Below are 5,776 nucleotides of genomic sequence, written 5' to 3' on the forward strand. Positions count from 1 at the left end.
CTCGCAGCCCAATCCAGACGTCAATGAAGACAGGTTTTCATGCAAATAGAGCAGTAAGTGCAGAGAAATGCTCACTCTCTAGAAATGGCATTTATACAATAGTAAGATTAAATCCAACCTCACCAGTAGATAGGATTTATCAATAAATAAATAAAGCTTCTCCTCTCTGATATGGAATTACCCCCAAAAAAGTTTAAGGGAATACCCAATGCTAACCTATGAGAGGGGCAGACCTCACAGTAGTAAACAATGTAATAGACTGTTTGATACTACTAGGACATACAAACTACCACAGTACATGTCTTACCTTTTACTTGCATAGCATGATGCCCCTAGGACTACTTAGGGCCTACCTTAGGGGTTACTGATATGTAATAAAATTGGAGTTTAAGGCTTGGCAAGTAGTTTTAAATGCCAAGTTGAAGTGGCAGTACACTGCAGCACAGGCACTGCAGTAGCAGGCTTGAGACAGGTTTGAAATGCTATTTCTTTGGGCAGCACAATCAGTCCCTGGGTATATGGTATACCACTTTACAAGGGGCTTTCAAGTAAATTAAATCTGTCAGTCAGGTATACTCCAATTATACACATGATTAGGGAAGAAGCACGTGCACTTCAGCACTAATTAGTAGCGATAAAGTGATCAGAGTCCTAAGGCCAATAAAAAGATACAGCAAAATGCGGAGGTGAAAGGCAATAAGGTGGGGTTGGGACCACCTTAAGAATGCAAGGTCTAACAAAAACGAACTAAGGATAACATGAGTAAAACATCAGGTTTCTCTACAGCATTTGGTGAGACAAGTGGGCCTTCTTTTATCTTCCATAAATGCAATCTTTCCCGGACCCCTTTATTATATAGCTCTTCAAGGAAAAAATATAAAGCACTTACAAAGGAGCCTCAAATACTCAAAGATGGTAGACGTCTGTAATATGGGCCATATACTAAAAGCAGCACGAAAACAGAGTGCAATAGGGTCTAAAAACTTGAGTGACCCATGAGAGTATGCATGCAAGCCTATGGTATTCCAAACTAGAGATATACGCATGCAATTTTTGTTTTTAGGAGAGAATGTGCCTGCTGAAAAAAACATTATTTTTAAAAAGTGCATTGCAGAATATCAGGAATTCGCTGTGGGACACCTTGAAAACTTGCATGCAGATTATGTGCACTCACCTTACAGTCAGTTGTTGTGGCCGAGTGGTTAAGGCGATGGACTAGAAATCCATTGGGGTCTCCCCGCGCAGGTTCGAATCCTGCTGACAACGAGAATCTTTTAACATCGGCTACAATTTCAGAAGTTAACCTTTAGTATTTCTTCCATGTCAGTTTTATAAATAGGTGGCTTATTTTGGTGTCACTATTGCCATATCACATATTTATTATCGCTCCCCCTTTCATATTTTTGCTATAACTCTCGTCCTTCATTAGCGCTGGTGCAAACGCTTCAAATTATTATACCCTGGCTTTCTCGGTCATACCTGTGCATGCACTTGAAACTTACTTTACCAATAAAAGAAGCAATTAGAGAAATAAAATAAAAGTGCTAGCTGGATTAGGCAAACACACTTCATAAAACTGCATTTTCTTTTCTATTCTCCCCCGTGTTACAAGCTTAACTGCTCCCTGTGTAATTTTTCTTAACCTGCTGTTCCTGGAAGAGAATTTCATCTACAAGCTCTTTCTGTGTTTTTTCCTAGTCTTTTCTTTCCCTTTTCTTAGATTTGTAACTGTTCCTTTACGTGCTCTATTTAGGCGCCATTAATCTCATTTGAGCTCTTTGTACCTGCTGCTGTTTTCTCCACACCTCATACTGTCTTTTCCCTCTTTCTCTCTTTCTCTGCGGTTGGTGGCTACTTTCCAAAGCGTCTGATGCCCCAATGTTCCTTCGTCTTGTTATCAGACGTGAATTTGAAAAGCAACACAATTAACAAGCCTTTACAACTCACACATGGCAGAAGTTTATACTTTAATTCAATGAGCTAAGAAAAGTGTGTTGTGGGGCCACTACGAGCCATGGTGCTTGCTTCATCATAATTAGGCATGCAGTCATTAGCCACAGCTCTGATTATGGGTCACTGAGGTCAGTTTCAATAATTCCTCAAAAACCTAACCATGCAGTCCCCCCTAACTGTGTAGTTATCTTGCTTTACTGCTGTTTGTGTGATTAGCTGGGAGGTGCTCACGGCAGCATCCTCCCAATAAAAGTGTAGATGGACCGTTCCTTAACTCTTTCTTGCTTCACATACAGATGGCTTGAGGAGGTACAGGGGAGATGCAGGTCTAATTAACAGAATAGAATATCTGCGCCAGGTGTGTTTCTCTGCATTGGTGTCCCATCACAGGCCCACCAGTGTATGTGTGATCTTTGACTCCTGCCAGTTCACAAGCAGGCAGCCAGGAAACGGTTTCAGCCTATCAACCACTGAGGAGATAAAGCCTTTGTATAAGGAATGAGGAAGCAATGAACACATTCAGCCTATCACAGGAGTAGCCCTGAGTGTTCCGAATTATAATCTCTTCATGTCACTGTACGTTATTGAGCCCAAGTAGCTCGCCCTGATCGTATAGTGGTTAGTACTCTGCGTTGTGGCCGCAGCAACCTCGGTTCGAATCCGAGTCACGGCATTGTGGTTGGCAATGTCACGGCAGTTGGGTTTTTCCTTTACAGATTTCCCAAATGTACCAGTTGTTTTTGTAAAATGTCTATTAAAAACAGATCCTTTTCAATATTTAAACGATCTAACGACAAATTATTTAAACACACATGATTATAAGATGTAGGTATACTGTACTTACTGACATAAATTATCGTTCTTGAACATATTTGCGGTAAGGGGAGCGGAGCTCTCCCCCAGGCCAATCAGAATGCAGATGAATGCAGTTGCAGTTGAGTGACCTGTGTTGTGGCTGTCTACAGGGAATGCACATATGTGGCTGTCTCGCAGCCCAATCCAGACGTCAATTGAAGACAGGTTTTCATGCAAATAGAGCAGTAAGTGCAGAGAAATGCTCACTCTCTAAAAATGGCATTTATACAATAGTAAGATTAAATCCAACCTCACCCGTAGATAGGATTTATCAATAAATAAATAAAGCTTCTCCTCTCTGATATGGAATTACCCCCCAAAAAGTATAAGGGAATACCCAATGCTAACCTATGAGAGGGGCAGACCTCACAGTAGTGAAAAATGTAATAGACTGTTTGATACTACTAGGACATACAAACTACCACAGTACATGTCTTACCTTTTACTTACATAGCATGATGCCCCTAGGACTACCTAGGGCCTACCTTAGGGGTTACTGATATGTAATAAAATTGGAGTTTAAGGCTTGGCAAGTAGTTTTAAATGCCAAGTCGAAGTGGCAGTACACTGCAGCACAGGCACTGCAGTAGCAGGCTTGAGACAGGTTTGAAATGCTATTTCTTTGGGTGGCACAATCAGTCCCTGGGTATATGGTATACCACTTTACAAGGGGCTTTCAAGTAAATTAAATCTGTCAGTCAGGTATACTCCAATTATACACATGATTAGGGAAGAAGCACGTGCACTTCAGCACTGATTAGTAGCGATAAATTGATCAGAGTCCTAAGGCCAACAAAAAGATACAGCAAAATGCGGAGGTGAAAAGCAAAAAGGTGGGGTTGGGACCACCTTAAGAATGCAAGGTCTAACAAAAACGAACTAAGGATAACATGAGTAAAACATCAGGTTTCTCTACAGCATTTGGTGAGACAAGTGGGCCTTCTTTTATCTTCCATAAATGCAATCTTTCCCGGACCCCTTTATTATATAGCTCTTCAAGGAAAAAATATAAAGCACTTACAAAGGAGCCTCAAATAGTCAAAGATGGTAGACTTCTGTAATATGGGCCATATACTAAAAGCAGCACGAAAACAGAGTGCAATAGGGTCCAATAAACTTGAGTGACCCATGAGAGTATGCATGCAAGCCTATGGTATTCCAAACTAGAGATATACGCATGCAATTTTTGTTTTTAGGAGAGAATGTGCCTGCTGAAAAAAACATTATTTTTAAAAAGTGCATTGCAGAATATCAGGAATTTGCTGTGGGACACCTTGAAAACTTGCATATAGATTATGTGCACTCGCCTTACAGTTAGTTGTTGTGGCCGAGTGGTTAAGGCGATGGACTAGAAATCCATTGGGGTCTTCCCGCGCAGGCTCGAATCCTGCTAACAACGAGATTCTTTTTAACATCGGCTACAATTTCAGAAGTTAACCTTTAGTATTTCTTCCATGTCAGTTTTATAAATAGGTGGCTTATTTTGGTGTCACTATTGCCATATCACATATTTATTATCGCTTCCCCTTTCATATCTTTGCTATAACTCTCGTCCTTCATTAGCGCTGGTGCAAACGCTTCAAACTATTATACCCTGGCTCTCTCGGTCATACCTGTGCATGCACTTGAAACTTACTTTACCAATAAAAGAAGCAAATAGAGAAATAAAATAAAAGTGCTAGCTGGATTAGGCAAACACACTTCATAAAACTGCATTTTCTTTTCTATTCTCCCCCATGTTACAAGCTTAACTGCTCCCTGTGTAATTTCTCTTAACCTGCTGTTCCTGGAAGAGAATTTCATCTACAACCTCTTTCTGTGTGTTTCCTAGTCTTTTCTTTCCCTTTTCTTAGATTTGTAACTGTTCCTTTACGTGCTCTATTTAGGCGCCATTAATCTCATTTGAGCTCCATGTACCTGCTGCTGTTTTCTCCACACCTTATACTGCCTTTACCCTCTTTCTCTCTTTCTCTGCGGTTGGTGGCTACTTTCCAAAGCGTCTGATGCCCCAATGTTCCTTTGTCTTGTTGTCAGACGTGAATTTGAAAAGCAACAAAATTAACAAGCCTTTACCACTCACACATGGCAGAAGTTTATACTTTAATTCAATGAGCTAAGAAAAGTGTGTTGTGGGGCCCCTACGAGCCATGGTGCTTGCTTCATCATAATTAGGCATGCAGTCATAAGCCACAGCTCTGATTATGGGTCACTGAGGTCAGTTTCAATAATTCCTCAAAAACCTAACCATGCAGTCCCCCCTAACTGTGTAGTTACCTTGCTTTACTGCTGTTTGTGTGATTAGCTGGGAAGACCTCACGGCAGCATCCTCCCAATGAAAGTGTAGATGGACCGTTCCTTAACTCTTTCTTGCTTCAAATACAGATGGCTTGAGGAGGTACAGGGGAGATGCAGGTCTAATAAACAGAATAGAATATATGCGCCAGGTGTGTTTCTCTGCATTGGTGTCACATCACAGGCCCACCAGTGTATGTGTGATCTTTGACTCCTGCCAGTTCACAAGCAGGCGGCCAGGAAACGGTTTCAGCCTATCAACCAATGAGGAGATATAGCCTTTGTATAAGGAATGAGGAAGCAATGAACACATTCAGCCTATCACAGGAGTAGCCCTGAGTGTTCTGAATTATAATTTCTTCATGTCACTGTACGTTATTGAGACCAAGTAGCTCGCCGTGATCGTATAGTGGTTAGTACTCTGCGTTGTGGCCGCAGCAACCTCGGTTCGAATCCGAGTCACGGCATTGTGGTTGGCAATGTCACAGCAGTTGGGTTTTTCCTTTACAGAATTCCCAAATGTACCAGTTGTTTTTGTAAAATGTCTATTAAAAACAGATCCTTTTCAATATTTAAATGATCTAACGACAAATTATTTAAACACACATGATTATAAGATGTAGGTATACTGTACATACTGACATAAATTATCGTTCTTGAACATATTTGCGGTAAG

General features: G+C 41.0%; 2 non-coding genes across 2 annotated transcripts; both read left to right on the forward strand.

The window, feature by feature from the left end:
• The first annotated feature begins 1,184 nt into the window (after window positions 1-1,184).
• On the forward strand, window positions 1,185-1,266 carry TRNAS-AGA (transfer RNA serine (anticodon AGA)). Its single transcript has one exon. It is a non-coding gene; the product is annotated as a tRNA-Ser (tRNA).
• A 4,229-nt stretch (window positions 1,267-5,495) lies between these two features.
• Window positions 5,496-5,567, forward strand: TRNAH-GUG (transfer RNA histidin (anticodon GUG)). The gene has a single exon. It is a non-coding gene; the product is annotated as a tRNA-His (tRNA).
• The last annotated feature ends 209 nt before the right edge of the window (window positions 5,568-5,776 follow it).

This window comes from Lissotriton vulgaris, unplaced genomic scaffold, assembly GCF_964263255.1.
Source record: "Lissotriton vulgaris unplaced genomic scaffold, aLisVul1.2 SCAFFOLD_301, whole genome shotgun sequence".
Lineage (NCBI taxonomy): Eukaryota > Metazoa > Chordata > Amphibia > Caudata > Salamandridae > Lissotriton > Lissotriton vulgaris.